Source organism: Vicugna pacos, chromosome 21 (genome assembly GCF_048564905.1).
Source record: "Vicugna pacos chromosome 21, VicPac4, whole genome shotgun sequence".
NCBI classification, from domain to species: Eukaryota; Metazoa; Chordata; class Mammalia; order Artiodactyla; family Camelidae; genus Vicugna; species Vicugna pacos.
The window spans coordinates 541,739-563,816 of record NC_133007.1 but is presented as its reverse complement, the minus strand read 5'-3'; the positions used below and the strand labels follow the sequence as shown (position 1 = coordinate 563,816).

General features: G+C 40.0%; 1 protein-coding gene and 1 long non-coding RNA gene across 2 annotated transcripts in view; both read right to left on the bottom strand.

The window, feature by feature from the left end:
* The window catches only part of LOC140687908 (trafficking protein particle complex subunit 9-like), a 169,580-nt gene that overhangs the window by 118,575 nt on the left and 28,927 nt on the right, over positions 1-22,078 (bottom strand). The window lies entirely within an intron of this gene.
* LOC140687911 (uncharacterized) lies at positions 12,259-21,106 on the bottom strand. Its single transcript, XR_012062540.1, has 4 exons — positions 20,987-21,106; positions 14,742-14,941; positions 14,312-14,438; positions 12,259-12,531 (listed from the first exon to the last, which is right to left on the bottom strand). It is a non-coding gene; the product is annotated as an uncharacterized lncRNA (long non-coding RNA).

Genomic DNA, 22,078 nt, shown 5'->3' with positions numbered 1-22,078 from the left:
AATATCATATTTTAAATCAGCTATATTTTTATGAAAAATTAAAAAATATTTTTAAAATGCTATCACTTTAATATTCAATTCGGTTTTTAAGTTACTACTAAACAGCTCAGAATGTATAAAAGCATTTAATTGTGCTGTTTGCTTACATATTTATTTACATTCAGCCTCTTGCTAAAAGAGAATTTAAACAATTCTGTTAAACACAGCTTAACAACCATAACAACAAAAAGGCAAAACTGAGAGTGAAGAGAAAATGAAGATTCAATACTTAAATGAAACCAGGGGGAAGTAAACTCATAAAAATGGATTCCATGAAGTCAGGGCAAGTGTTAAAGGCTGACTAGAAATTCAGCTGTAGGATTCTTGGCAGCGAAACCAAAAAGAAAAGATGATGGGGCGGGTGGTAGAGCGTGTGCTTAGTGTGCACGGGGTCCTGGGTTGAAGCCCCAGGGCTTCCACTAACAGGTAAATACATCTAATTATCTGCCCCCCTAAAAGATCACCAAAGAAAAGAAAAAGAGAAATTTCTTTCCCAAAGAACCCTGATATTAAATTTGGATTAAATATTAAAAAAAAGAAAAAAAGAAAAATTCAAAAGATAAGTGACACTGAAGGAAAACCACAGCTGGGCTAACAAGCTAAGTCACAAATCAAAGTGTAATAAGTGTCGGTTTCCTGATCTAAGTTTTGCTGGGCTACCTGGTAAATCTGAAGTTTAGTGTCAGTTTACTGGGCTAATAAGCTAACCCGAAAATCCAAGGTCAACAGTTGTCAGTAACGTGATCTGTTCCAAATTGATAAGCTTCAGTGTACTGATTCCTTGCTTTTTGTTGTTTGAGCCTTATTGGGTAATAGCCCCATACTTGTAATTAACCCTATAAAACCTCATGTGCACGTCTTGGAGGTGCTCAGAGCTTTGGAAAAGAAACCCCTCTGAGCCCGCCAGCGTAATAAATCTCAGTACTCCAACCCTCTGTGTGATTCTTATTTCTTGGCTGGCCTTTTGTTTCCATAACAACACAAGCGATAATGCCCGTGAGATAAATCTGGGGAGGCTGCTGGTAAATCCCCATGTCTCAAGTGGGAAAATCTGAAACATCCTTCTCACCACTCAGAGTCATCATAAGCCCACACCACATCTCCTGCCGTTAAATGCAGGAGCACGGCCTTTGCTGTCTTTGTGTCATCACAGTGATACAGGATGGAAGGGGGAAGAGCACAGCCATTCAAGGAAGGCCACAGCAATTGACATCAAAATGGTGAAGGATTCAACCCCCAATAGGCCTTGAGGCTCAGGATGAAGAGATTTAACTTCTAGCAGATCTTGAGATTCAGTAAACATCCATTGTAATAGTAACCTGGTGAATAACATGCCCCAGGCACCATGGCAGTCCCAATGATAGCCACAAAAGGTCAAAGGGTGGGAAATGGCCAACTCCCTGGAAATCCTAGCCCCTTGCCCTAAGGCTGGTCCTTCTACTTATTAGCATATGAAACCACCAAGCCCAAGAAAACAAGCAACACAGCACCACCTCGCGGTCACCACTCTCTGTCCCTCTTTGGAGAAGACAGACCTTCTGTCTGTGGGGTGTGTACCTACTTCTAATCTGTGCATGAAACCCCCACACCTCGTGACGTTTATCTTGCATTTCAATGTATCTGTCTGAATATATATACCTTTACTCAACACTGGCTTGCTCTTGAATTCTTTACTGCATGAAGTCAAAGAACAAAATCTGGTGGGGCACATCCCAGGGGCTCAACGAAATCCTGGGACACAGCCCTTCTCATGCCCAACGTTTTTTATTCTTGTATCAACAGGACTGGGCTGTGAAGTGACGTCTGAGGCCCCAGCTAAGGGACAGAACCAGCTTCCAGGGTTCCAATTTGCGGGCAGCCTCTCCCCCAGCTTGGGCCTTGGGGTCTGCCCGTTTCTCTGTGTTTCTCTGTTGTGCTGACTCCCCAGCCATACAGCGTACTCCTAGGCCTGTCCCCACAAAACCCTTCTCTCCAAAATACAAGCACGTCATGTCACAATCCTCTTGTTCAACCAGGAAATGTTCAGCCCACTTTTTTCCTCCCCAATAAATTACCCAACTGTCCTCCCTCCCATCACATCACTTCTTTCTTTGTGAGAACTCTGCACTCGCCACACCCCATCATGAACACAGGTGTCTTGCTGGCTGTGTCCGAGATGTTTCTTTCTCACACAGCAAGCGTCCTTTCACTTTCCCCTTGTTATCTTAAAAAAGCCTTTCCTGAGTCACCCACCCCTCTGATTATGAACTCACAAGGTGCTGAAGTTGCAGTCACTATGTGCATACATCCCAGTTTTGGCTAGGTTTCCATCACAAGATCTTCATTAAGGAGCTGCATCAAGAAGTTATACAGGGTATTCTTACATCAGAATGGAGGAACCTGCAAAAAATTTAAACGGCTTTGAAGAGATTGTTAACCAGGGACAGAGATGTCGCGGGCCCTAGTCAAAAGTGTCATGAGGAAAAATGTTCTCCCAAGGCTCAGAGTGGCTTCTGAACACAGAATCCTCAGGGAGGAGGTGACAGGCAGTGATTAGGGTGGGTGATACAGGTTACGCTCCCCCAGCTGGGGAAGAATAGGTTTTTTTCTTGTTTTCCAAACAATTTCTTACTACCTTTTTCTCTTATTGCCACATACCATTTCCTACGAATTAAGCATATCAATGTCAGTCATTTGGGCCACTTGGGAGAAGCTACACGATGCCATTCACAGGGATGGGGCATGACAGCCACACCAGTCTAGGTTGAAAGACCAGTGGGGGTATTTGCAAGGTAATCACGGGCATGCAGCAAACTCCCCAGCTTCAATGACCTCATCTCAAAGCTGGGGTCAATAAAACTACCAAGCAAATTGCGTGAAGATTATGGCCAATGTTTACTGGTAAGTGCCCGTGAAATCTGCCGCTTAATGGGGAATGAGTACGATCAATGAGGCCCTGCCTTCCTGCCTTGCTGCAACAGCAGAACTTGTTTAGCTGAGATGAACACCCCCAGAGCAGCCCAGACGGGAAATCTCCCAGCTCTGTACGGCGAGACGTGTTCCTTTCCTTCTCAGAGCTGATCACAGTTTGCTGTCGTATGTTTTTATGTTTATCCCTTTTGTAACTCCCTCTCCTCCGGAGTTTTTGCTCAAGCAGCACAGGGCCAGGTGTGTCTTGGGTCCTGCCGGATATTCTGGGCAGGGAAACAGCCAACTCCATATCTGGCTCTGGTGCTGAACGGAGAGAGCAGAAGGCCCAGGGGCCCATGCTGAACTGAGGCCCCTGCACCCAAAATTATGGTCTGACCTTGGGCAAATTACACAGTCTTCTTTACCCTGAGATTCCTCATCTGTCCATGAAAATAACTGCCCATGTCACACAGAGTTACAAGTATTAAAGGAAATCACCAAATTCACAACCTAGCCAAGGGGCTACAAGTTCATCCTCAACAGACAAATGCTGCCTTTATGGCTCTGACGCACGCTAAGCGGGGCGGCCCCACACAGTGAACACTGCTAAGTGCCAGGGTGTTAAATGCTTCATGTGTGCTATAATACTCTTTAGATCTTACAACAATCCCAGGAAGAAATGAATATTATCATGCCCATTTCACAGATTCACCAACAGGTTGAGAGTATGCATTCTATTCCAAGGCCCTATGGTGAAGAAATGGCAATTTAAACCGGAATCTGGGCCCAGGCCTTGGCTCCATCTCTCTCCCATCCACCTGACCACTTGCCTATGAATTCCACCTGTCCAATATAAAAGTTTGCAGCCGGCCATCTCTTAAAAGCAATGTGTGCCACCGTTTGTCAATGTTGTTTAATTACCATAAACTGTTCTCAGAAACCACTACAGTAAAGAAAGGTGGACTTAAGGAATTCTGCATTGCGTTCTCCTGCAATGTGCAGGATCCCTTTCCTACACCTCCAAATCCAAGTGTATGCTTCCTCCCTGTTTATGTTTGCACACGGCTTATTAAAGCAGAAGGTATCTGCAGTAATTCCATCTCAGTTGCTTTCCAAGTTTGCAGATTATCCATATTCGGTCTGTGAACGAAAATACTACAATGTGAATGAGAATACTGCAACCATGTCAGTAAACAAAGAATACTGATACCAAGTCATTAAAGGCTTCCGCCACTCCCTGGCGAGGACAGGCCTGCAGCCCAGCCACTGCAGCAACTCACAATGGTGCCCTCTGAGCAGACTCAGAATAAGAAAGGACGGGCTACTGGCCCGAGATAGCTAGGTGCTTGTCTAAAAAATGAATTCAGTGAGTCCTAATATTTGCTTCCTCCCATTCATACAAAATCACTAAATTCTTGAACTTGAGATACCTGGCTTTCTTTAGATAACAAGTAATCTTTTATTGTTCCAACAACCTGGTCTTTGTTGTAAAGCTCCTATATATCCTAGCTCTTCCTCAACCTCTTGGGAGCAGTCCCTCAGAGAGTTCTGAGAGACGGTCATCCTGGCTCGAGTCCTCCCGCCAAATAAAACATAACTCTTAAATTTTAGGCTGCACGTTTATTTCAGTCAACAGTTTTGGACATCATGAAGCACCACAGCAGATTTCTCTCCACCTGAACTCTCCAAGTAACCAGAGCCTTGGTACCAGCAGTGGCCCTTTGTGCTCATCCGCCTCCTCGGGGGGTCCAGATGAATTTGGCTGAGTCTCTCCTGGTTCTCAGATCTCACATATTGGTTGATGATCCTAAGTTTTATCTGGCGGTGTATCCAGGTACGTGGCCCTCCAGTTGAAAGAAACTGAGGTGAATTACCCACCCAGTGGAGACATCCCGAGTGGGTCCAAGTTGAAAGACACTGGGTTCAGGACTGAGTGGTTAGGTAAGAGGCTGGTCTAATGTTTTCCTCAATTTGGTTACCTCCATTGAATTTTTCAGGATAAAAGTAAAACTCTTATGAGGAAACTTTCAACTCCAAATTTTGGACCATCCTCCTGGCTGGTAACAGCATTCTCGGGTGACAGGGAATCTTCCAGGAGTGGTAGACACAAAGACTTCATGCCACAGAGTTGTCCCTGTGGAAAATCTTACTAGCAAATTTATTCTGAGAACCCGACCTTACAATGGGGAATAGAACTTTCAAAAAAAAAAAAATACATAACAGAAAAGAAAAGAAAAAGAAATGACAGATTGCCAGTCTCCAAGTAAAACCCCAGCCAGATTTATGTACATACAAAACTTACAACATTAATTGGGAATAAGAAAAAAAAAAAAAAACTCACTCTGGAAATAACCAGGCCTGATAAAAACATTTTTTGGCATTCTGAACTTATAATAACAAAATCCCCTTTAGTGGGAACTTGGATTTCTCTTCCTGTGTCCTTGAAATGTAAACGTTTTATCTTTCTCTGGATGTTTTAAGTGTGTGCATGTAAGTATATATATGTTTAGTTTAGTTTTTAAAGGAAACCTTGGACTCTGCCATACAAAAGGTTCAAGTATTGTGTACATACGGTGGCCACGCAAATAAATTGGGATTCTAAGCAATTCTTTGATTGTACCAATTTTCAGATATTTTGCCATCTTAAACTTTGTTGCATCAGCCTGGACCACGAAGGCTTTAAGCTTTTGGAGAGTAAACCTTTGAATTTTATTTAGGCAACACCCCGACTCTCATGTGGAAGGGCCTCTTCATCTTATTGGTGTAAAATCACTATATATATATATATATATATAAATTGATGGCCATATGATGGATTTTTTAATTTGGAAAAACTTTTTAATTGGTGAAAGTTTAAAGAGATCTCATTATAAACGGCTGTTTTATTGGTACCTATTAAAATAAAGTTTAATGCAGAAAAATATATCTAATGGTTAACCTAAGAACTCAGATATAAAAATATAACTGGTTTGAAAAGCTACATTTTTGTTTTTCCTTTCTGATAAATGTTTCTAGAGATGCTAATAAAAACTTAGTATAATTAATGTTAATTAGGTTGAATAACTGGAAAAAGGATTGTAAAAATGTCAAAAAAACAGATAAGTGGCTTATCCCAAAAGGATAAATATTTTTATATGGTTATTTTGAATGAGATAAATAAAATGGACATTTTTGGATTTACATACAGGGTTTTGATACTACACTACGTAAAGTTAAAAAAAAAGGGCCAAAGAGTTCACCTACTCCCCCCCAACATTAAAGTTCAAACAAGTCCGTTTTATTTACCACAGTTTAAAATATATTTATATGTAGACTGAAATACTTGATCAAGGATTGGGACAACAGACCAATTAATGAAATTAAAAATCGAGAAGGGCCTAAGCTCTTTGGCTGAAACTTGGGCATCCTAGAGACTTCTATAAAATTATATACAATGTACACCCACAAAAAAAAGGTTTCTGTCACTCCTTCTAGAAATAAGAATTATTGATTAAACTTAATAAATATAAAAATTAAAGGTATAAGATTTAATAAAATTGAGATAAAAGTTTGTGAAATTGGTATATTTAGATGGTCTTTATATAAACCTTTTGCTTATGTTGTGGGATAGATATGTTTCAGTGGAAAAACGCTTCCCCTTCTTGGTATTATAAGGCTGGGCACATGTCTGTCCCTCTGAAAATATTAATTGAACAAATTAAAGGAAACCAATATAGTTACTTGAGACGTCCAATATAACGTAAATCTAAAAAGTAATTTGAGTAGCTAAAAAAAAAATATAGGTTTACCCTGGGTTTAACTTATAACTCAAGGAAAAGAGACCTTAATAAATGTCTTATGCAAGCTTTGGAAGACAAAATAAAGAAAACCTTAGTTTTAAAACATGGAATTCTTTGTTTACAGCTCTTCTCACTGATACAAAAATGCCAATTAAGGAGATAAAATTGGGTCTGGGTGACAGAGCTGTTCTCTGGGGACCTGGAAGAGAGTGTCTTTGTCTTGCAGATCAGAAATATAAATACAACAAACAGTGACCTAGGACTGAGCCTAATTAGCTCAACGAAATAAAACTTGAGGCCATGAAATTTTTGGCATTTTAGAACTCAGAACTCTGACGGGTCCTTCAGACTTTGTGAGGAAATCTTAATTATCTGTTTCATAAATAGTAAGCCTTAGTGATTTGAGCAAGCAAATTCAGCTTACTCCAACTATTATTATAAATATAAGTAAGTTTTAAAGTGAAGCTATGAGATCTCTAGCTTTTGTCTGTTTATAAGCCTGCATACAGATTATAGAAGTGAGATATTTCTACTGCTAAAAAAAAAAAATTTCGAAGTCAAAGAGCTCTGCTTAATTGACGTAAAAATATAAGAGCTTAAAAATTAAGTATTTTTAAAATAAAAACTTAACAAATTGACTTTCAGTGTCATGTGAATTGGAAAATATTCAATATTAAGGTAATATTTGATATTGTTTAGTTTAAGTATGTTCTAATAAATATAGACATCTTTAAAATCATCCATCTTAACTATAATACCTTTACTGTACCTAGGTTTAATGAAAGTCAAATAAGATCCTGTTATATCTGTTGCAGATTTGTCAAAAAAAAAATAAAAGTAATGTGCTGTGGTAAAATTTTAAGTAAATTAAATGCAAATGAGATGAGAGCTTTGGGTAAATATTTAAAATATATTTTTAAAATGTATGCTTAAAATAATCTCTAAATGTTTGATATCTTTAAATTCTAGAGTTGTGCTAAATTAAGTTAAATGACAAGATTTTATTAAATATCTATGCCATTTTCAGATAAAATGATTGAAATATGAATTACTTAACATTTAACTTCCTCTTACAGTGAAACTAAAGGTGTTTAGAAATATTAATAAATGGTTGGTGTCACACAGAAATAGTCTCTATTAGTAAGGGAATGATCTCAGTATCCTAGGAAAGTAATATAAATGCGTAAAGGAAGATGTAAGAATGGAATAATACTTTGTTAATGAAAAATAGTGACTTTCTCCTGAAACTGGTTACCTCTGAAGGGAAGACAAAATAAGGGACACACTAATATAAGTATAGAAAGCTGTGGAAGGCTTGTGGAAAAGGAACCCTGAGGAAAGTTTTGTACGTGGTCAGAATTGGCTAAGTTTAGAATCAAATTGGGCAACGTAAATGAATCTTAGAAGTTAGCTGGAACAAGATTAGATTTGGTTTTCTCTCTGTTAAGAGGAAAAAATTTTCTTAAAATATTAATCCACCTTCAGTAACAGATTGTAAAACTTCTTATACCACTTAGCTGATCTGTTCTGACTTTACATTTGACATATTTTCTTGTTAATGAATTAGTACTACATTACAGTGATCTATATGTTTATCTGATCAAGTGTTCTGAAATCTTTCAAAAAGCTCCCCAAATATAAAATTCTAATTAATTAAATAAAAATTAATTTAATTAATTAAAATTCTTTTAATCTCCAGTTAAGTTTGGGATGCTACAGAAGGCCCCTGAAACATCCCAAAGAGAGATTTTTAACTATAAAGTTTCATTTGGCATTTTAAATAACATGGAATTGTCAAATGAATCATAAAAATTCTAAGGTTATATTGAATGAGAAATATTATTAATATAGGTATTGTAGAAATTATATGGACTCCCTAAAATTCTGGTTTATCTGAAATGTTACCAGTGATAATTCTGGGTATAGTGAACAGGTTTCTTTATTGATTATAGTGTAACGGTGTTTAACCATGCTTTTAAATCTTTTGTCATTTATAGACAGTTAATTGTTTTCTTCTGATGGTTTTGCAAAATGCTTTCTCTTCAAGGAGATTTACTGATTTCTAATAAATTTCAAACTACAGCACTGAACTAAACTGGGTAAGAAATTTTAAAGTTCTAATGAAAACTCTCATTAAAAGAATTAGTTACATGGGACTGATTAACCAGCTGAATATGGTTATAATTTTTGATATTGTTTGAAATACTACTGCCTTTTTACCTGTTTCCCAGACATAAAGAATCTCTTCTCCTTAAGCTAGTTATGGTTCACAGCAATTTGATAAATTATAACTATGTATACAGACTTGGAACAGTTATCTTTTCTCTGTATCTGATCCCTCAAAAGACTAAAAATACTTAGGTCCCCAGTGGCTCTATCAGACAAATTAGGGAGATCATCTCCTAAGAGATATAGGAGTATAAAGGTATTTTAAGGATTTTAAAGAGAAAAGAATTTACCTAAATCTGTAAGGCAAAAATCCATGAAAAGCCTTGACGTGGCTTTCTTGGCCTTAGAAAACCTTATTAACATTCTACCCTGAGACTCCGTATTAAAACTTCCAACACAGTCAATTTAAAAAGCCTATATGATCAAATAATCAGATTTAATTTGTAAAGAAATTAATCTTGATTTGGCTATATTTGAGAAAACTGAGGGTAACTTTAGAGAGAAAAAAATTATATTTTAGTTGATATTAAATTCTAGTTTTCTTAATTGAGGTCCATATTTACTAAGACACTTCCCAGATCATTCCTTGCTGTTATGTCACACTGCTGTACAGTTTAATTGAATTATGAAAAGAATACTCTAGGTTTGATTCTGAAGCTCAGTAATCTATCCTTGGGTAAAATTCCAATGCCCCATGACCTGCAGCCAGGGGATTATACATACTGCAACAGGCATGACTTAAAGAACTGTCTCCAACCTGAATGGAAAGATCCTTTTTCAGATACTCTTAACTAGACCATACACACCAAAGCTGAAGGAAACGGAGTCTCGGATTCATTTCCTATCTGAAACAGCCCCTGCAGTGCACTGGCCTATAGAGCGCTGCTCACCTTAAAACAATGCCCAAATGGAGAAAAAGCTTCCATACCAGGATGAGAAGAAGACGACATCTGAGCTAGACTGCTGACCCAAGACACCGGACCAGGACTGTATACCAGTTACTTTGATAATTTCTCCAACCTTTGATTATGAACTACTCCAATTGTTAAGTTTATGATAAATTACCTATGTCTAGTACTTCTGTGTTACCTTGGTGGGTTTCCCTAATACAAGGCTCTAACTAGGTAGCCCTCAGAAACATTATTCTAAAAAGAAATTATAGTTCTGTTTAGGCCACTGTTGATCTTACAAGGTGGGAGATTTCAACTGGCCAATTAATACCTGCTCTGACCCTGACCATAAATATGAACTTTCTCATAGGATCAAACTCAGAAACACAAGCAAAATTTTAACCCAAAAATACAACTTCTCGACTATTAAATTCTTACTCGTGACTTTATTAACGTTACTAGCTGTATTACTTATATCCTGTCTATTTTATAAAATTGTTGTCTGTTACATTTCCCAATGTGTAACTAGGCCCACAAGATTGATGATGGCTAAACATCTTGAAGAAACAGATAAAATTTATAACCCTGAATAAAATAAATATAATAGTGTGATTCTAGGTATGGGAATGAGCAAAGAAGGTTAAACACTTCCTGGATCATAATAGAGTAGTAAGACAGGTGATCCAGAGAACTTTTAGTATCAACAGGGCCTGATAAAAAAAACTAACACCTTGAATGGCAACTCAGAAGATTCTTCACCTGAACTAGGAATGAGCGATCCTAGCAACGTGGGACAAAATTGGTCATGAAATGTCTCTCAAAATATTGGTCGAATTTAGGACCAAGGGGGAACACTGTGAATGAAAATACTACAATGTGCATGAAAATACTGCAACCATGACAGTAAACAAAGAATGCTGAATCCGAGTCATCAGCAGCTGCTGCCAACCCCCAGCGAGTACATGCCTACAGCCCGGCCTCTCAGCCACTCACAGTGGTGCCCTCTGAGCAGACTCAGAGTAAGAAAGGACAGGATACTGGCCCTAGATAGCCAGGGGCTTGCCAAAGGAATGAATTCAATGACCCAAATGTTTGCTTCCCACCATACATAGAAAACCACTAAATACTTGAACTTGAGATATCTGGTTTTCTTTAGATAACAAGCAATATTTTATTATTCCAATTACCTGATCTTTGTTGTAAAGATTCTATTTATCCTAGCTCCTCCCCTACCTCTTGGGAGCAGTCCCTCAGAGTGATCTGAGAGGCTGTCATCCCGGCTCGAGTCCTCCAGCCAAATAAACCAAATCCCTTAACATTTAGGCTGAACGTTTATTTCAATGAAGTCCCAGAATAGACACAACTCATCAATTCTGTAATGGAACACACTGAATCAGGAACCAAAAGCGTGTTTTAGTCCAGAAAATCTCCAGGTTCCTATTTCTTCCTGTCATTATACAATCCCTCCAGAACTCATTACTTTGCTGTCTGCTCCTCTGGCAACCAAACTCAGAGAAGAGTCAACTCAGCAGAGCACCATGCTGGGGAGAACCCCCCGCAGAAGCACTGCAGGCTGCCTTCCCTCCCGCACGCTCTGCTGACCCTTGGTGTCCTCCGTGGAGACCAGGCCAACACAGCTCTTCCCAACAGCTGCAAAGTCGCTCACGTTAAATAAATCATTTTATTTTATATGATATTTTACGTATATACCCATCTCTGAAAACAGCTTTGCCAGAAGCCCAAATCTTCAACATTAATCTGCAAAGGCAAATCAGGTCCCCAAGGGAAAACAAGTCTTAAGACGACGCTAAGGCCTCCAAAGTCCTCTCCACGACCATGAACCAAACTGCCTGCAGGTCTGCAGCTGCAGGAGGCTACATGTCTGCTTTTAAAGCAACCCCTTTCTGCCCTCGGGTGCTACAATGCCCTTTTATGCCCTCCCATCACAGGGCAAGAGCAGCCGCTGCAGAACCTTGCAGGGCAGCACTGACAGGACTGGACAAAGGGGATCAGAGCTAAACAAAGCATTCTGATGACACGAGCTTGTCACTGTGTCTCTTTACAGATGTAGATATATATAGAGAGAAGTGGGGTGATATTGCTCAAAGTCACACAGCTAATAAGTGGCAAAGTATATAACTCTGCTCCTCCCTCCTGTGTGACGCCCAACTGGGACAACCACAGGGTTCTCTCGTGGCTGCCTGAACAGTCTTTTCCTATCACTCATGACACACAATAGTGTCTGAACTTAGCCTGCATTTGCAGCATCTTTTCCCTCCAGTTTCTCAGGAACAAGGCTGTTCGGGCCTGTATGAATTCCGGCTTCCTGAAATCTCCGTGCTCAGGCTGGTCTTGCCTGTGCATCCGGCCCGCTGCTCAGAGGCTCTTCCTCCCCTGCAGGAGGACGTTTCTAATCTTCACAGGGACACAACCTCAGGGGAGCTCTCCTCTCGCCCTCAGCATGGCAGGTGTCCCAGGCCTCATCCCGAGCAGCCCCGTTAGGACGGTGTCTGCCCAGCTCTGCTAGTCAGATCAGCAGCCTCACTGCCAGGGATTATACCCAGGTCACACTGCAAACCTACTGCCCGCCTCACAGCCCCCAACCAGCAGGTCACCTGGAAGTCACAGCAAGTGCCCCACCCAATCCAGAAGTCTCTTCTTTTGCCAGCACCACTGATGAATGGTTTCCAACCTTCGGTCAGTTTCGCACAAAACAGCACCTTCTACAGTGAAGCGGGTGGTTTTTCTTCTGCGCCTCATCCTTACTGGAAACGTAAAGGGAAACCAAAAGGCCTTTTCTCAACCCTTTTCTGATGACACCCTCCCACCCACAATACTCATATGCTCAAGAGCTTTGGATCCACATGATTTTCTTTCTCTTAGGCTAAGTGGCTCAAAAAACTAAGGGATTCTTTCTCCTTTGAGGGTATTAGCACTCAGTTTCTCGGCTTTAATCTGTTTTTGTCTCTCTCTTCAGTGACCCTAGCAGTTGCCACCTCTTACTCCCTTCAGCAGCCTCCCTCCCAACATCTAGTCTAGGAAATCAGCTGTGATGAGGGGCACGGGGGCAGTCACAGAAGATGCAACTAAGGCACAGAGAGGCTACATAATTTGCCCAAGAAATCACCTTGAACCACCAACAGAGTGTGTCACGTCCCTCTGTTTAACTCTAATGCTAAGCAAGTTAACTTTTTGTAGATTATGTTTATAAACAGATGAGGTATGAAAATACATACAAGGACACACATCAACTCTAAGATATTCATTAACTCCACTATTTTGTTTCTATTTATTTTATTTCTATTAAAAAATTAAGAACCCCTGCAGTCAATATAGCAAAATGTTACTGGGTTTTAAATCCAGAATATACAGGGGTTGTGTCATTACTCATTCTTGTATGTATTTTCACAAGACAAAATGATTTGAAAGTCTCTCTCCCCGCCCCCTACTCACTACTGGCTCTCACCAGAGCTCCCAGACCACACAACTAACAGCCTTTCACTTTACCCACAGCTGAACTCATCAGTTTTCCCCCAGAACTCCCTCTGCTGCTTTCCCTCCTCAGAACACAGCAGGACCATTATTTAACTCATTAATCCACCCAGAAACCTGGGCCTTACTCCATCCTACCTTCACAGAAATCATTGATCCTTTCCTCTTTACCATCTAAACATGCCTTCAATCTGTTCGCTTTTACCCACTGACCGTCCCACCGCTCAAGTGGAAGCCAACAACACTGCCCACCTGGACTCATGAGTCTCCCAAGTGGCCCCACAGCCACTCTCCCCTACTTGAGACAAATGTGATTGTGTCTCTCCCACGCTTTTGGACTCATTTCAGACCCACTGTTCTTAGAAGAAACTTCAATTTCTTCACCTGGTGAAGGTCTTTGCCATGAAACTGTCAGCTCAGGAAGGGCAGGACACACCCTCGTCCCTCGGCTCCACCATCTGGCAGAGCATCAGCTTGGGAGGATTGAGTTCTTAGCAAACTACTTCACTTATCCATACAAATCCATGGTAGATTAGAAAGATTTTAGATGTTGAGCTCGACTATTAATTTGGGGATTTTGCACTGGCAACCTGCAAGTATATATTCTAATTATTGTGTCTTCTTAAAACCATACCCAGATTAAAGGAGTATTTGTGGAATGTCTTCGGAGTAAAAGGGACTGTACTTTTACAGATTTTATGTTTTAAAATATGAACAACCCGGACAGGGTCAAAAATAGTACCGCCTCACAAGTGACAGAAGACAGGTGAGACGCATATAGCAACAGGTCACAAAGATGGTAAGAGCAAAGTTGTTTCTCCAACCCCCGAAATAATTCCTCCAAGAACTGAAAACTCAGAAATTTGAAAGTAAAATACTATCATATAAAGAAAGAAAATAAATAATCCTCTTCATCAGGGTTTCTAGATCTGACTGCAGAGTTATTAGCAGGCCATACTGAATCCTAGCACAGAAAAATCAGATGGACTAGTGGTGAGTAAGTTCCAGGAAAACGGCAGTAACTCCTCCACTTGAAAGAGGACACACACTCACTTGCTCAAGGTGATTGTAAACAACATTCTGCAGAAATTCAGAAGATTCAGGCACCGCTTCTAGATGGTGATGACACGGAAGGACGGCTTGGATGCATGCTTCTAACTGAGTCACCGGCATTCTTACACTGCAGGGGGAAATGGAGGCCCTCAGCCAAGAGCACAGTTGTTCCTGTCATGTATCCCAGGCCGTGCCTCGGGGACTCAGTGTACTGTAGCAGTCCGGCCCCAGGTGAGGACCTGCAGTGTGGCCCAAGCAAGCAGGAGGGGCACTGTGCTTGAGAAATCCCATCCCCCATGGGGGCAAGAGGGGCTGGTGGGGTTGTGTGAACCTATAAATGCTCATAGAAATACACCTGCATACATTGAAGTGATAAAATTAAAAGTAGCAGGCTATTTAACAAAATTTCAATTGTCAGTGTTAATTTTACCATTCCATTCCGCTTGTCCCCTGCACTCTGAGACAGGCTTAGGCTCTCTCACACATGCAGCTCTGATGCAATAGTTGTGAAGTTATTTTACTTTGCTGCAAGTGTCTTCGCTCCCAGTGTCACTGTGACTGTCGTCTCTTAACACAGTCAGATATCTTCCTGGATCTCTCCCTGAGTTCCTTGCTCCTGCTTCTCAGATCCTGAGATAAAGAACAGGTGAAGGCACATGACTGGAAAAGTCAATGTGGACTTGACCAAAGTCCTCAGTGACCCCCAAGGTGAGTGCTGCCCACCCCTTACCTTCGATTCTCAAGGTTCTGCCCAGGGTGACATCCAGCCAGGAGAGAGTTCTGGGCCCTATTAAAAGCTGTGTGTCTTGGGTGCAGGGAAAGCAGCAGGAGCTGGTTCCGTAGCCGGTCCCATCCACACCTCTGCTCCTCTCTCTCCCGAGGCAGCGCTGCCAAGCCCCCAGGCTCCCTGAGCTTCTGTCTTTCTCTTCTACTCTACTTCAAGCCCTTTTCCTCTTTCTTTATTCCCTGATTATCCCTAGCTGGAGTGATTTTTCTATCATAGAATCTGAAAAAATTTCCTGCAGCTGAAAAAGAGGTGCCAGAGGTCAACGCGCATATGGTGGTTCCTGAATAGAGCCCCTGGTTAGGGGGACCCTCACCAACACTCACGGGGCATCAGGCATGTTGCAGGGTCGACCACCACAAACAAGAGTTTGCTGTGACACCAAGGCACGCACAGCATCCCTGCTCACTAAATTGTAGTTGTAGTCCTTTATTAAGAAGCAAAAATAAAAAAATTGCTCATGTTCCTTACTAAAATTATTTATGAGGGAGAAAAAGAAATTGTAATAGAAAGAACAAATTTCACTCAATGTTAGATGTGTTCATTTGGCTTTAATCCTGTACCTTGTTTTCTAGGCTCAGACTTGCTATCTCTGCACCTTTTGTAAAAGAAAGTTGCCTTTAGCCTGAAATATCCAGGAGGGCCTATTCTCCGGGCTCTGATCTTTAAGGATATTTGCTCTTCTACACTTATGTATAGATGGCAAGTTGTAAAATAGTGAATAACCTTTCTTTTTTTTTGGAGGTTTTAAAGGGGCACCATAATTTGACCCACATGGACAGCTGCAGGAACAAAGGATTTCAAGGACAAACAATTCATACAGCAAGAAGTTTGCAACAACCAGCCACATCCCCGCCGCTTTTTAGTATAAAAGGAGACTGAATTCTGCCCTGGGGAAGAGAGTTCTACTGGATAACAATATGCCATTTTCTGGGTCTGCCAGCTTTACAAATAAAGTCTCTTTTCCTTACTCCAACATCTCATCTCCCGATTAATTGGCCTGTCATGCAGCAAGCAGAACGAGTTTGGACTTGGTAACAAATTGACTGCCTTAGAGGTAGTATGTCTCCACTGTTTCCTCATTTCCAGTATTTCACAACCTATCAATTTTATATGCTTTTTAACAACATGAACAAAAAACCTATTACAAGGAATTGATTCCACAGAAATAAAATTATTTCTACTCCTTCAAAACTTTTTTCTTTTCTATTTTATTTTGTTTTGCTTATTGAAAAGAAAATAATTTCAAATCTTTTTATTTCACGTATTTTTATAACTAGATATTGTAAATACTACAAAGATATTTAAATTGCAATAAAAATTGTTCATATATTAGTATAAAGATATATACACAATCAATGCAGATTAGGAAAGGAGTAGATATTTACTAAAAATCCACTGCACATCCAGTCTTTTACAAGCATATCCTGGAATATAAGCTCTATTACCCAGGGTCCCCCACCCCCATTCTCACTGCGGAGTCCCTTAGTAATCAACTACCAAGGCACCAGCATAGAACCATGAGATCACTATTTTAGGTATAAATGAGAGTATTAGCTCATTCAATTCTAAAACAGAAACCTTAAAATAAATACTGAACTTACTTACAGATAAACAAATTTGGACACAAAAAAGTACAGTTTCTCCCCAAATTCACAAAGATAATAACTGGTAAAGGCAAGATTTGAACTTATCTGCCTTGAATATAAAGCTAAGTTGGAAATCCCCTTCAACTGTGGAGGACCAGCAGCACAGCCTGTCACCCTATCTTTGTTCAGATCTGGCTTTAGACAGCCTGAGACAGCACCCCTTCCTATGGAACTTGAGGGCAAACAATAACAATAAGGATTTTATATTCAGTAGTTTCTTAGGTCTCAATTATATAAAGTGTCAGCAGGTCAGCAGAAAACTCTGGGAAATATGAGTGGGTCCAGAGCTTTTTGCTGATAAGAAACTCAATCTATCAGGACAGAGTGACCTTCCCATGAGAGGCCTCATGGACATAAACTAAAGGCAGCTGAGCAATGAAAACTAGCAAGAACATGGAACTCAAGCAAGAAGGATCCCTACCATCCCCTGCCCAGTTGCCTCTTCACCCTTGTGGACAAGACGGCAGAAGGTCCATGTTCTTGTCCAAGTTACAACATCATGGATTCTCACCCATATAATGTTACGACTCTATGCTGTCTTAAGTCCGTTCCAACTAAAATATGATGACACCAATATCTCAGCAGAATGTCTATGTCTCCACTTTCTCTCTTCTATTAGGAGACTATATCTATGGCCACAAAGCCGAAATTCAATTAAAAACACCATGCACGAAGCCTGGTGAAAGTCTGTGTAAGAGACATTGTTCTCAAGCTCAGTGAGTGAAAACTCAGAAAAAGTGGTCCTTATCCCTCTGCAGGTGGAAGGTAGCCTGATTGTGTGTGTGTATGTGTGCACACGTGTGTGTGTAAATCAAATACAATGTATTCTGGGATGTGCACAGATTTTTTTTATGTTACTATCATTTCATGAGGATGAGCCAACCTTTCAAGTAATTTGAATCTACTATTCTGAGAGAGTCTCAGGATCTTTTGGTGGAGGATGGGAAAGGGGAAAGGAAAGGAGGAAAGAAGTAAATGAAGCAAAGCTGTAAGTATACTGCTAGGGAAAGGCAAGACATTAATTTTGTTCCTACTTGCATCACACACAAATTACGGACTGGCTTTCCCACATGTCTTGTCAAGCACTGAGTTGCAGAAGAACAGGTGATAGCCCATTTCTCACTGAGCTTGTGACTGTACGTGGCATCTTATAGACACTAATTATTTAACCTGATCAAACAATCTAGCAGCAGGCTGTAATTCTCCTATTTTGAGAGATAAGAAAACAGGAAGTGAAAGAGGGTATATAGCTTGACAAAAGTCAGAGGACAAGTAAACTAAAGAGGATGAATTCAAACTCAGATCTGAATGCAGAGTCTGATCTTCCCACTCCGAGGGCTGGAAATTCCTTAACACACAGGGTCCCCATCTCCTCTGCTTTGTTCCTGGCACCAAGCATTTCCCATGGCGATATTCTCCAGTTCTCAGACACAGCGCTCTGTGCAGCCAATAACCTCCATTCGACCTTGATCATCTACCTGTCACGCCCACCAGGCTTCACCAGGCAAGAAAGCTGGCTTTCAACTGCATACAAAGCCACCCCTGTTTTATCCTGGACTCTTCAGCGGCTTTTCCAGCGTAAACACAGCCATGAAAGTGCTCACAGTTTGTACATGAGCCACACAACCTCTCTCCATCTCTGTCCCCACCTATACTACTTTGCTATGACCATTTTGAGAATCTTGGAAACAAATTTTTAAAAACAGAAAAGAAAGGATTCTGTAACAAGTACTTAATACTTACAATTTTAAATGAGAAGTTACAAAGTGAGTATTTACAAACCGAATCTGCCTTCCTAGGTGTCAGTTTTAACAGTTAAAATATACAATAGCAAAAAATTCTGACTTAAATAATTAACAAAAACATCAACAATAATCTGGAATAAACTCAAAAACAATGCCCATGTTGTATATGGAGGAAGTACAGGACTGTACTGTGGGGTAAAGTAAGAGGTGTGAAAGTAGAGACATCAACATTTTGTATGGAGGAAAGCAGTTTTGTAAAAATGTACGTTCTCCTAAAGATAATTCAAAAGTACTAAAAAATCCCACGACAGCACTTCTTTTTTTTTTAACTTGAAAAATTATATTAGAATTCTTCAGGAATAATAAAGTCATAATACTAACCAAGAAAATTTGGGATCGAAAAGAGAATCAAAAAATCGCACTGTCAGATAATAAATAAATGTTTACAATATGTAAGATATAGTGCTAGTGTAAGAAAGTAAGATTGATAAAAATAAACCATGAGCTCAAAAAGAGACTCTAGTGTACATAAGTATTCTTTACAGGTGGGATTTCAAGTTAAAAAGCAAAGTAGGAATTCAATAATTGTCTTGGGACAATCAGAGAATCCCCTGGAAAAAACAAATTCTATTCCAGTCATAATGACCGCAAGAAAAATTACAGAATGTGATGTGAATATTAGAAAGTACTAATAACAGTGAATATAATTCTTTGCTCATATTAATTCAACTTCTCTTCACTATAACAAGTACCATCATCATCTCCATCTTAGAGATTAAAAAAACCTACAGAAGAAATTTATACCATTATAAGAAAGTATTTCTAAGAATAATATCAGGAATAAAACCCAAAAAGAAGACATTTACAATCTTAAGATTATTTTGGGCCACAACAAAAATGAACCTACTGAACAAAATGAAAGGCAAAAAATGACAAGGGAAAGCTCTCTGATACATGTTGATGAAGACAAGGGGTTAATGTTCATAATATACATAGAGCTGTCACAAAGCAACAAGAAGCTGCCTCACTTAAATGTGTGCAAAGGACAAAAGAGATCATTCACTTTTTAAAAGTCAGATGGCTAATGAGTGAAAAATGCTCAATACCTCACTGGTCATCAAGTGCAAATTAAAACAATGAAAAAGTAATTTTGCTCATCATATTGGCACATATTTTTAAAAGATATTCTAGCTAGTGTCCATCTTTGAGAGAACAAACTGTGAGCGATCTTTTGGAGGATGACATGTCAATGGATATGTAAACTCTGAAAAACGTGTGTACACACAGTCTGAACTCCACATTTTGGAATCGTTTCATTTAGAAAAATTCAGTTCAAAAAGATGTACTTATCAGAGCATTTACACAGCACTGTTTACAATGGTGAGAAGAAAAGCTGAAGTGAAATCATATCCAGCGATAGAGAATTGGTTGCATAAGTTATTCTACATCTTTTCATGCCCCACAGGAGAAGGAATTTCTAGATTCACTTGAAAGGAGCCTGTGATTTATGTAGTTGTCACATCCAAGGACTAAATTTCCAGAAAACTTAACGAAAATAATACTCATACAAGATCACAGGAATGTTTGCACAAGAAGGATGCCAGTCAAACACCCTTTCTGACAGTGGAAAATGGAGAAAACTTAAGTGTCCACCATCAAGACAATGATGCGGTAAATCACGGTGAGCTGTGGCCACTAAAGTTCCGGTGTTTCGGCGTGGTCCAAGGCCTTGTCCACAGTACGCTCCCACGAAAGGTGTCCTTACACAAGAGACCAAACCTGCATATCAGGAAAACCCTCTACTCTATCTAAAAGGACCGGGTGAGTCTGGAGGGAGAGGACGTCTGTGATATATACCTGAATGAATAAACCGAGCTGCAGAAAACATATAGTATGGCCTTATTTTTCAATAAAGCATATATACACACACATAGACATAGATTTCTCATATACGTGTATGTATGTGTTTATTTATATGACATAGGCATAAAGGTCATGAAATATATACTCCACATTGTCAGCAGTTTTTACTCTCAGGAAAAAAGGGGAAGGGAAGTAGGGGACTTTCGGTACCACAACAGATCTCTTTTCAGAATTTCAGTTAAGTATACTTGGAATTTAAAAGTTTATTTAAGTCCAAAGTAAAATGGACGAGGACTCCACAAGACAGAATGCTATACTAGTCATTAAAAATCATGCCAGGGGAGATAGAATATTGTAGAAAAATGTGTAATAAGCCGAATGGAAAATGGAGGTCTCCACACAGTATACAGGCACACATTGCTCGCGGGTTTTTATGACAGAGGTAATACACACTGATGAAAAGAACAGAAAATAGATGTTAATGTGTTAATTATTATCTCTGAGTACTGGCACCAGGATAGATCCTTTTGACCCTTTTTTCAGACATTTATATTAAATACACACTATTTTTCATCTGAAAAATGCATTTTTAGATGTCTAGTACCACACATTGGAAAATTACACGAGTACTTACAGAAACAAATAACTAGGAGACACCGCAGCAGCGTCACAAAGTGTAGAAAGGGCGATCCTGAATAACACCACGCAGTTACATAAGGACCCACAAAGTGAGAGCACCTGCTGTAACAGGGCGCGTCCCCCTTCCATTTGTCAGATGTGTCTTCAGGTCTGAGGCAGTTCTCAGCACGGCCAGTGTCAGTGCTGGTGTCTGGATGGATGCCACTGGAGGTGAGGGCACCTGCAAGCCGAGAGGAAGAACAGAAATCATCCTCTGCTTTTTCTGTCTTCTTTCTTTGTTACTTTTAAAGAGAGGCGGAAATAAGATAAACTGGATCTTTCCTACTGAAATTTCAGTAATGAAACCATTTTTAAAGTGATCACAACTTATATTCTGCCTATGACTGTCTTTTCAACAAAGCATCATATTTATAAAATGTTAATTAACTCAGTTAATTAACTCCCTGTTGAAACATTCTAGTAAAGAGCATGAACTGCAGTATGTAAAAGAACCACACCTGCAGTGACTAGCTCAGCTGTCTTGACGGCAGTGCAGTCAGCCCCCACCATCCCGTGGCCCTGAGCTCCTGATGCTGGTAAGAGAGCGCGCTGCTGCCTCAGATGGAAAGAAAAGGTGAAAGCATTTTCTGAAATCTACAGCACTGACAAAACATAACTGATAAATCCCAGGCTCCTTTGAGGCTGTCATTTTCCGTTTCTGGCCAACACCCGTCAATGAGCAGAACCACCCCATTCCCGAGTCATGGGACTCACGTGGGCAGAAGTTTTGGAGAAATTTCCAGGTATAGAATGTAAACCAACTATACATAAAACTCTGAAAAAGAAAAGATGCAATAATCTGATTTTGGAAGACACTAAAATATTCTCCTAAGCCTTAGTACTTGGAAAGGCTGGGCTTCTACTAAGCCACTTATTTATTTCACAGCCAATGAGCATCTCCCACAAACCCTGTTTCCCTGTGTCTGCTGGGAGCTTCAGGCACATTGATGTTGTCAATCTTATAAGTCACAAGGCAGAGGCGTGTGTCTCACGCTTGCATCTCTCACACAGGCTCAACTCCTAGCCTCACTGTATGAACTTGGCCCCA